The 11,060-nt window shown below is 41.3% G+C and overlaps 1 long non-coding RNA gene and 1 pseudogene across 1 annotated transcript; both read left to right on the top strand.

Moving 5' to 3' along the window:
* The first annotated feature begins 603 nt into the window (after positions 1–603).
* Positions 604–8,951, top strand: LOC124074943 (annotated as a pseudogene).
* Positions 8,952–9,326: 375 nt separating this feature from the next.
* Positions 9,327–9,717, top strand: LOC124074230. The gene is made up of 3 exons (XR_006845824.1): positions 9,327–9,364; positions 9,454–9,585; positions 9,681–9,717. It is a non-coding gene; the product is annotated as an uncharacterized LOC124074230 (long non-coding RNA).
* Positions 9,718–11,060: the final 1,343 nt, after the last annotated feature.

Below are 11,060 nucleotides of genomic sequence, written 5' to 3'. Positions count from 1 at the left end.
CATTTTTTCCTGTTAAAGGTTTTCCTGGGAGTTTTTCCTTAGTCGATGTGAGGGTCGAAGGGCAGAGGATTTTGATGATGTTATGTTAAGCCCTTTGAGACAAACTGCTTGTAAAAATGGGCTATACAAATAAAGTTGTCTTGTCTTGTCTCTCTCTCTGATCAACAGCACCTTGAATACCCAGTGTACATTGATTTGTTTTCAAGTTGTCTGGTAACATTTTATTTATTAAATTTATTTATTCATTTATTTTAATTAATATTTATTATATTTTATATATCTCAGAAAACATGGTCAAGCCCAAATACATTCTGATAGAAACTAGAATAAAAATAAATAAATAAATAAAAATTAGAAACTAATTTTTATCTTTTGTTATTTTTAATCCACCTGCTTCACATGCTGTTTGAAAGGGTCTAAACAAAGTCCCAGGTATTTAGAGGATGAAAGACATTTTCTCTCTTGCCAGCATTCAGTAAGATTATGTAGAGATGTATGGAAAACAAACATCCAATGCCTTCTTTGGCCACTTTCTCCAGCTTGTCCGCTTGGATACCAAGACGTTCCCAGGCCTGGCAAAACATGTAGTCTCTCCATCGTGTCATGGGTCTGTCCCGGGATGGACATGCCCAAAGCACTTCCCCAGTGAGATGTCTGAGAGGCATCCTGACCAGATCCCCAAGGCACCTCAGCTGGATCCTCTTGCTACAGAGAAGTGGCTCTACTGTGAGTTCCTTCCAAATGTCTCAGCTCCTCTGAGCAACTGAACTGAGGAAACTCAGTTTCCTTGAACTGAGGAAACTCTATAGTAGTATATTTGTGCATAGGGGGCAGCCGTGGCCTAGAGGTTGGAGAAGTGACTTGTGATCGGAGGGTCACTGGTTCGATTCCCCCACCGGACGGGCAGGAAAAATTTGGGTGCGGTGGAGTAATGCGGTGCGAAAAATGCCCCCCCCCCCTCCATTAGCCGGCGAATGTGCCCTTGAGCAAGGCACTTAACCCCCCAATATGCTCCCTGGGCACTTGATGCTGCCCACTGCTCCTGTGTGTGTTTCACTGCATGTAATTTGCCGGGTGTTGCATGTGTGTGTTCAACTAAGGATGGGTCAAATGCAGAAGACGAATTCAGTGTGTGTATGTAAAAATATATATACTGTTAATAAAGTTGATTCTAATCTTCCAATTCTAGTCCTAAACACAAGCCCACAGTTCACCCCCAGCCTTTTCATGTTTCCAACAGTTCTCCCGACTCACCCGACCCACTGAGAAACCAACTCAGATCTGTAGTCAGAAACGTGAAGTTAGCGACACCAACGACCATAATCAAATAAATTCCTGGGGCCAGGGCGGGCAACGTTGACTCTTATCTAAAATTGCTGGCCAAAGATGAGCGTAAAAACAGTAAAATAGTAATACATGTCGGCAGTAATGACACCCGACTGTGCCAGTCGGAGATCACTAAAATTAATGTTGAATCAGTGTGTACATTTGCAAAACCTATGTTGGACTCCGTAGTTTTCTCTGGACCCCTACCCAATCTGACCAGTGATGACATGTATAGCCGCACGTCATCATTAAATCGCTGGCTGTCGAGGTGGTGTCCAGCAAATAATGTATGCTTTGTAGATAATTGGCAGACCTTTTGGAGAAGACCTGGTCTCATTAGGACAGACGGCATCCATCCCACTTTGGATGGAGCAGCTCTCATATCTGACTCAGTTTCTTACTAAACCAAAACCCTGACAACCCAGAGTTAAAACCAGGAGGCAGAATTGCAGTCCTACACGCCTCTCTGCGCTTCCATTAGGACAATTACCCACCCAATATCCCATAGAGACTGTGTCTGTCCCCCGACCACTTAAATTAATTAAATCAAATACAAAAAAAGGAGTTATACATAAAAATCTAATAAAGATCAACACCAATACCTCCATAGCTACAACAAATAGGATAATTAAATGTGGACTGTTAAATATTAGATCTCTCTCATCTAAAGCTGTACTAGTGAATGAGTTAATATTGGACAATAATATAGATTTATTTTGTTTAACCAAAACCTGGCTTCGGCCAGAAGAATTTGTCAGCTTAAATGAATCCACTCCCCACAGTCATATTAACACCCACATTCCTCAAGACACCGGTCGAGGAGGTGGAGTTGCAGTCATTTTTGACCCAAACCTATCATTTAGTCCAAAGCCCAAAGTCAATTACTATTCATTCGAAAGCCTTATTGCTAGTCTCTCACACCCTACCTGGAAAACAGTACAACCAATTTTTATTGTTGTAGTGTGGCCCATACTCTGAATTTCTGCTGGAATTTCAGAGTTCCTGTCGAGTCTTGTCCTTAAAACTAATAAAGTAATTATTATGGCTGATTTCAACATCCACGTGGATGATAGTAATGATGGCCTTCGCGCAGCATTTATCTCTCTTAGATTCAATCGGCTTCTGTCAGTGTGTACATGAACCCACTCACTGCTTCAGTCACACTCTTGACCTTGTTCTGACATATGCCCTTTAAGTAGAATGTTTAATAGTCTTTCAACAAAATCCTCTTCTATCTGTTTAGTTACTCCTCTGCCTCCTTTAGTGAGAGTGAGATGTGTAGAAAGTGTAGTTTATTCATAGCCTTGGAGGCGAGGCTAAGTGAACTAGAGACCTGACTCTATACTGTAAATCATAGTCCAATTAGCATGTACGAACCGGCCTGCCTTAACTGCTGTTAGCCGTCCCCCGGCAGCCTCCGAGCAGCTGGGAAGTCAGAGAAGTTGGGTGGCAGTTTGAAGGAAGCGCAGCCCGAAACAAAGGCCCGTGGGTCCCCACCAGCCGCTTCATGTATCTAACCGCTTTTCCCCAATCAGTAACTCACCTGCTGAGAAACCGACCCTGGTTATTGGGGATTCTATTTTGTAGTACGTGAAGCTGACATTAGTGACTATAATTAAATGCATCCCAGGAGCCAGAGCGAGCGACACAGAGGGCAACTTAAGCTGCTGGCAAGAGATAATCATAAATATAGTGGGATTGTAATTCACATCGGCGCTAATGACACCTGGCTACACCAGTCGGAGGTCCCCAAAGTTAACATGGAGTCTGTGTGTAATTTGGCAAAAACCATGTCGGATTGCATAGCGTTCTCTGTTCCCCTCCCGAATCTGACCAGTGATGTTTGGCCGTATGTCATCGCTCCTTTGTTGGCTGTCACGGTGGTGTCCAGAAAACAACGTGGCCTTTATAGATAATTGGGACTTTTTCTGGGGAAAACCTGGTCTTATTAGGAGAGACGGCGTTCATCCCACCTGGGGGCCAAGTTTATTAGACATCCAATCCCCTGACAACCCAGGGTTGAGTCCAGGAAGCAGAGTTGCTGTCTTACACACTTCTCTGCTGCTTCTGTAGGACTGCCGTCCTCCATTAAAAATACAATAAATAAAAACATAAATGAGCACAGTAACACCAAGTTTAATAATCCCATAGAAATAGTGTCAGTCCCCTGTCCTCCCACAGTCCAACCAGCACAAAATTTAAGAACTGTTAATCAAAAATAACCTCATAAAAATACACACCAGCAAATATTCAGAACCAAAAACATAGAACAATCAGATGTGGCTTGTTAAATAAACAATCCCTCCACTCTAAATCCCTTCTGGTTAATGATTTAATTATTGATCATCAGTCTGATATATTCTGTCTCACTGAGACTTGGTTGCAGGATGAAGAGTATGTTAGTTTAAATGAATCAACTCCATCTGGTTATATTAAGTATCATGTTCCTCGAGGCACAGGCCGAGGAGCAGGAGTGGCAGCAATCTACCACTCCAGTCTTCAGATTAATCCCAAACCTAAATCCATCTATAGCTCATTTGAGAGTCTCACTCTCAGCCTGTCTCACCAAAACTGGAAGTCAGAAAAGCCAGTTTTATTAGTTGTTGTGTATCGCCCACCTGCTGCTGCTTACTCAGAGTTCCTGTCTGAGTTTTCTGACTTCTTATCTAGTTTAGTTGCTCAGTACAGATAAAGTCATTATAGTGGGTGACTTTAACATTCATATGGACATTGACTCTGAGAGTCTTAAGACAGCCATTAATTCAGTCTTAGATTTAATAGGTTTCCTTCAGATAGTAACCGAACCAACACACTCTCATAAGCACACCCTCGATCTGGTTCTCACCTGCGGCCTATAAACTGAGAACCTGTTGCTTTGTCAACAGCAACGCAGCCACTCTACACACAGTTTTAGATATGGTTGCCCCACTGAAAACGAAAGTTACAAAACATAGGAGGCTAGCTCTGTGGTATAATTCAAATATCTGAACACTGAAGCACTTCCTCTCCATCTTGATGATGGAGGAATGCTGGATGTCAGCTCCCCAGCATTAATAAATCTAACCCAACTAAAAGTCTCTTAGACCCAATCCCAACTAAGCTCCTCAAGGACATCTTTCCTTTGATTGGTGCCTCCTAATTAGGTCAGATCAACTTGTCTTTAACAACAGGTTATATACTACAGGCGTTTAAAACAACTGTTATTGAACCTTTACTTAAAAAACCTTCACTTGACCCAGACATCTTAGCAAACTATAGACCAATATCCATTCTCCCATTTGTTTCTAAGATACTTGAAAGGGTGGTTGCAAGCCAGTTAACTGATTATGTACATAGGAACAGTCTGTTTGAAGTGTTTCAGTCTGGTTTCAGAGCCTATCACAGCACAGAAACAGCACTGGTTAAAGTTACTAATTACAACTAACTAAGTACAACTGTGAGGAACCTCTGCGAACCTCTGCAATCTTTAATCAGGACATATCATTTATCCATTATATTAAACAGATCTCTAAGACTGCCTTCTTTCACCTCCATAATATTATTAAAATTAGGAGCATCTTCTCTCAGAGTGATGCTGAAAAATTCGTCCATGCTTTTGATACTTCTAGGCTGGACTACTGCAACTCATTATTATCAGGATGTCCAAATTACTCCATTAATAGCTTGTAGCTGATTCAGAATGCAGCAGCTAGAGTTTTGACAGGACTCAGCTAAAGGGATCATATCTCCCCCGTCTTAGCTCTTCATTAGCTTCCGGTAAATTTTACAATAGACTTTAAAATTCTCCTACATACATACAAGGCCCTAAATGGACTAGTCCCACTATACCTGTTCCCGATTGAACACTCAGATCACAGAGTGCAGGTTTACTTGTAGTTCAAAATTCATAAAAGTAGAATACAAGATACAAGATACAAGATAGGTTTATTTGTCACATACACAATCATATACGGTACAGTGAAATTCTTTGTGTCCCTGCTACCAAAAAATAGGTAAATAAAAAATTTTAATTTAAAGAAAAAAATAATAAAATTAAAATTAAATTTAAAAAAGTGAAAATGTGCATTATTTACATGAGTGGTATTTACATCTAGTGCATGTAGTGCAGGTGGGAGTGAGATTGTCCAGATTAACGCTCACTGTTGAGCAGACGGATGGCCTGGGGGAAGAAGCTTCTCCTCATCCTCTCAGTGTTGGTTCTCAGGCAGCGGAACCGACGGCCTGATGGCAACAGGGAGAAGAGTGAGTGTCCGGGGTGATGGGGCTGATGGTGATGGTGATGGGGAATGGGAGGACGATCCTTTAGCTATCAGGCACCCTTACTGTGGAACCATTTGCCAATCTGGGTTTGAGAGGTGGACACTACCTCCACCTTTAAGACCAGACTTAAAATCTTTCTGTTTAGTAAAGTGTTCGGATGGCCGTGTAGTGGATGAACTTTAAACAAGAGGCTTGAGGCAGAGGTTAGGTGCAGACCAACCAGGTGTTTATTTCACCCACACAAAGACTTAACAGCAGAACAATGAACAAACACTGTGGACTCTGGGCAGCATGTGGTTCTGACAGCCAGCCCCCCTAAATACTGGCAGCCTTTTATACTCTGCCACTGATTAGGACCTCAGCCACTACCAAACATAGGGAAATATATCCCTCCCCTAACATCAAATATTACAACAATTTACAAAAAGAATTAAAATACATATCCCCTGCAATTGTTTCCTCTCTCACTTCCTCTACATTCAGTCCAACACCACAAAAAGATAGGAAATGGCAGGAAAATTAGTAATGAAGAGGACCTTGATTACAAAAGGCATATAGTTAGTTTCTAACAAAGTGTGTAGGGCTGACAGGTATAGTTACAGTCAATTCTTGAAACACAGCTACAGGTAGAATAGGGCTGACTAACTCTTAGTCATAGCTACGCTGCTATAGGCCTATGCTGCTGAAGGACACAAACCTGATCCACTGAGCAGTTCCCCCACCTCCTCAACACCACCACCATCTCTACTCCCCCACCCCCTCTCCTCTTCCTCTCCCCTCCTCTCCTCTCATCAGCTCAACCTATGATCCATTATTTTACATCACTAACTCTGTTCCCAGTTTTCATTGTAGTTTTGTTTCTCTATCTCTCTCTCTCTCTGTCTCTGTATCTTCTGTCTCTCTCCGTCCAGACTTGCATGCTGACCTGCATCCGACCCGCTGACAAATCCAGTGTCTACTGTCAACATCTGCCTATCTTGTTCTTCTGTGTAGTGCTATTATAATTAACTTGAACAATATATCAGCTAAAAAACAAAAAATACAATACATAGCTCTTCAGCATTCCAATAACAACCTGTCATGTTTGTCCTTTGTAATGAATGATGTTTACTGCATGTATGTTTCTCTCTCTCTCTCTCTTTCATCCTCTCTGTCCTGTCTACCTCTTCTTCTCCTCCTTTACCTGGCCAACTATCAGCAGGATGGTTCTCCCTTGTGAGATGGGTCCTGCTCAAGATTTCTTCCTGTTAAAGGGAGTTTTTCTTGAACTTTCTTGAATTGAATTGAATTACTAAAGTGAAACCAGTTAACTGTTTTTCAGGTGGCTCAGAACCCATTTATCATCCCACTGTAAACTCAGCTCAGCAAAGTACTGACAAGCAGAAAAAAATAAGTGATAAACATGACACCAAAAACATGACAAAACAAAAATGGCATCCACCTGTTGATGCGTCACACCTGGAAGAGGATGAACAAAAGATTGTCAGTGACATGTATGAAGAATCAGAAAGGTTTGCAAAAGACAATTCTGACATTGGTTGCATCTCAGATTTGCAACTGTGAACTTGGTGTAGCAGGTAGAGGATGGCATCCTCCACACCAACACTTGCTGGGGGTGTAAATCTTTCATGCATAAGCCGATCCGATATGTATCTAAATACATGGGCATGATTCAATACAAGAAAAGATACGATAAGATTCGATTCAATGCAGTTCAGTAATTGAAAGCATTCTGAAATCATGATTCTTATCATTTGTTCAATGTGCACATTTATTTTACATTGTCATTTATCATGGTAATGGTTGTCTACAAGGCAAAGAAACATGTATGAACATACGCAAATTATATTTTGTTAACTGGATACTGGACACACGCTAAGGACTGATCACCTTAAGCGGGGCTGCCTCAGAGGAGGGTGTATAGTGACTAAAGGCCTGAAACACCCGGTGATCTTGAGATGCACTACTGATGAAGTGCCCTGAAAATTTTCAAACACCAACTAGACCCTACAACTTAGCAAAGAAACCCAACAATAGGACGATGGACTTAGGACTCAGGAAATAGAATAATAACCTGAAGTGCTAAGTGTTCTCCAAACAATAGTATGTTAGAATAAGGTTTGTAGTCAGGAAGGCTTAAATCTCTTCTCCCAAAGGTACTCTTCCTAAGTGCACAAGTATCTTGTGTTTTCTCAAAACTATCTCAATGTATTAGACAAGGCAATACAAAATGATTAAAACAGTGATTGCTGCAAACAATAACTCATTCTGTTCACACACACACAGCTGCCTTCTAGCCATGGATAACTGGTACAATCTGAATCCAATACCTTTTAAATACTGTCAACATAAACTGAGGTCTGTTTCAGATATTGAAATCAGAGTATTACTTCTGGCAAAATGGCACAAATTTCAGCCAAATACACAATAAGGAGATAACAAACGATATTTATTAGTAGACACACAGCTCTGTTTTTCAAGTGAGGTAGGGCTGGGGTCCGTTTCATGAAGCAGGTTCAACAAACTCTGAGTATGTATGTTAACTCTGAGTTGACAAACCCTGAGATGACAAACTCCAAGTTTCCTGTTTCAACACAGCTGATTCGCATTAGTTTTGTCGAACCTGAGTATGTTAGGCACCGCGACTATAAAAAGGCCATCATCAATGGAGTCCTGATTCGCTGATTCACCATGGATACCGGAGGAGAAAGAAAGCGCAGGACATATTTTACACCTGTGGAGCTGGAAATTTTGATGGAGACGTACGGCGAATATGAAGATATATTCCGAAAAAAAAGTAACACGGCAGCAGCGGCCAAAGAAAGACAAAACACGTGGTCACAAATCACTGCTCGAGTCAATGTGTAACTTTTGGGTTTAATCACTCATAAAATATTGCATGTAAAAAATGGTATTGACACTCTGTTCATGGGGGGTTCAGGGGGTGAAAAAAGGACTTGGAGGCAGTTGAAAATGAAATATAAAAATATAATTCAATCAGGTGAGGCGGAAACATAACATGCCTGGTTGTATCTCACTTTGCTAACGTTTGACATGTCAGACTATTGAAATGTATTTAAATGATTTAATACTGTACAACGCTTTCATCCCCGCATGATGTTTTCACACATTCTGTTCTCTATAAAGTTTCATTAATTGATGTGGTGAACTTAACATTTGAGTCCTGCCTAGCCAACAGAAAGAGGGCTGAGGCCCGTAAAACAGGTGGAGGACCTGCACCACCACCTCCAACAGAGGCAGAGGAGATGGCCCTTAGCCAAACTACTGGGAGGCCAGTGGCTGAGGGAATGCAGGGGGCAGCTCATCTGAGTCAGTCACCCCTCAGGACACAAGTGCCTTCATAACATGTAAGAAGTCCACACCTCTATAATATTTTTTATGAAGCTTCTTTTAGAGACAGGATGTTTGTTCTTGAATCCAACAGACTCTGAGGGACGTCTCCACCTATTGGAGCCTCATGGAGCTCAACTCCAGCCTGTTGTATGTAACTCAACACACCCAAACTCATAACCAATAGCAGTATAAAACTCAAAGAATAAAATGCTTGTCTTCAAAGGATAATGAAGATGAAGACACTGTGTCTGCTGTCACAGAAAGGCCTACAGAGGCATCATATTAGATCAGCTTTACATGTACATGTGACATTCTTGTATGGATTTATATTGACATGGAAGCTGACATTGTTATTCTTTTTTAACAGAGCACAACTGGACAGTATCAACAAGGTCCATCAAATTCTGCAGCACAAATGGACACAGTGAGAGTTTCAGTAAACAACACAGTTTAATTCTGTACAATTGTACATGTAGAACAATATGACTTAATGTCATTCTTATGGATTTCCAGTTACCAGTCAAGGAGTTGTACAGAATCCATCTCCGTAAAAAGATTAAAAAAACGGATAAGGAAATGGTGTACTTGGACTGCCAGATCCAAAAGGCAGATCTGGAAATCGAGTTACTTAAATACAACTTAGAGGTGGGTGTGCAGTCACAGGTAAATTTTATTTTTTTATTGGAACAATATGAAAAGCTGAAAACAAACAGAAAAATGTTCTCTTTGTCTCTCTGCAGGATAAAAGGAAGACTAAATAAAAAGAATGTGTGAGAATATGGTTGTGCTTTTATAGAGTTAACATGAAAAATGGTTATTGCATATGAGATCTCTGATTACTCTTCCATCCTGGTTTTCTGGGAGGTGGATGGGGTCCTCCTCGTGGTCTTCTGTTTGTAGGGCAGGGTGTTGCTCTCCTCTAATAGTTGCAATATTATGGAGAATAACACATGCCACAATTATATCACAGGTTCTCTCAGGGGTTACTCTGAGGTGACGTAAGCACTGGAAATGGGCTTTCAACAGGCCTATAGTCATCTCTACCTTTGCTCTGGTCCTGCAGTGTGCCACATTGAAGTGCTGCTGGGGACCTGGTTGAGGGTCTGGGTAAGGGGTTATGAGAGTGGGTTGGCAGGGGTAACCCCTGACACCCAGAAGGAAGCCTTCAATCTCTCCTGCAAGTAAAGTCACATTTATTTAGTACAGATATTTTTCACAGACTAACTAGACAAATATCTTTTACAGTGACAGACAGCCACCATTGCAATGTTTCAGACCACTTACCACAGTCCAGTCTGTTGCTCAGAGTAGACTCTCGATATATACGGGAGTCATGCACAGACCTAGGCCACTTGGCTTCTACATTTGTGATTATGTGAGCTGGATCACAAATGATCTTAACAGTACAGAAAATGAGACAGGTTAGTTGAAATGTTTGTGCTCTGACATTTAAAGAGAGTAGTCAATGTATGTACCTGCACATTAATACTGTGGGAGGATTTCCTATTGACATAATCTCCTTCATTTTCTGAAGGAGCAGTGATAGGGATGTGAGTGCCATCAATGCAGCCAATCACATTTGGAAATCCTAAAAGACATTCAAATTGTAGCTCCCAGAGGTCACAGCAACATGTTATTAACAGAAAAGTTATTATTCATTTGAAATTTTTGACCTGCAATCCCATGGAACTCTTCTTTGATGGCTCTCACAGGCTTGTGGCCAGGAAAAACAACAAAAACTGAAAGAAACCGTTTCAGAGCGAGGCACACCTTTCTGACAGCTCTGCAAACAGTGGCTTTGCTTATGTGCTCTGCATCTCCAATGTTGCATAGCACACTTACATTTGCAAAAAAAAACATAGAGCAAAACAAAGTATTTGTTCGGTGGTGAGTGCACGGCCACGGTGGGTGATGTGAGTGATAGGAGGACGGATGAGGTTGTGTATGTATTGCAGTGACTGTAACGAAAAATGATAACGCTCAAATAAAAAGTAGAGAGAGTACGAAAAATTATCCAGACGTGCTTGGAAAATCCTCGCCTGACGCAATAGCAATTCTCTGCGAATTAGTATTGCTTCTTCGTCCAAAGGGTCCTCCAGAAACGGACATGCCATTTTCGT

Source organism: Scatophagus argus, chromosome 17, assembly GCF_020382885.2.
Source record: "Scatophagus argus isolate fScaArg1 chromosome 17, fScaArg1.pri, whole genome shotgun sequence".
Classification (NCBI taxonomy): Eukaryota; Metazoa; Chordata; class Actinopteri; family Scatophagidae; genus Scatophagus; species Scatophagus argus.
Note: the sequence above shows the minus strand (reverse complement) of the source record. Positions and strands in the feature narration are given on the sequence as shown.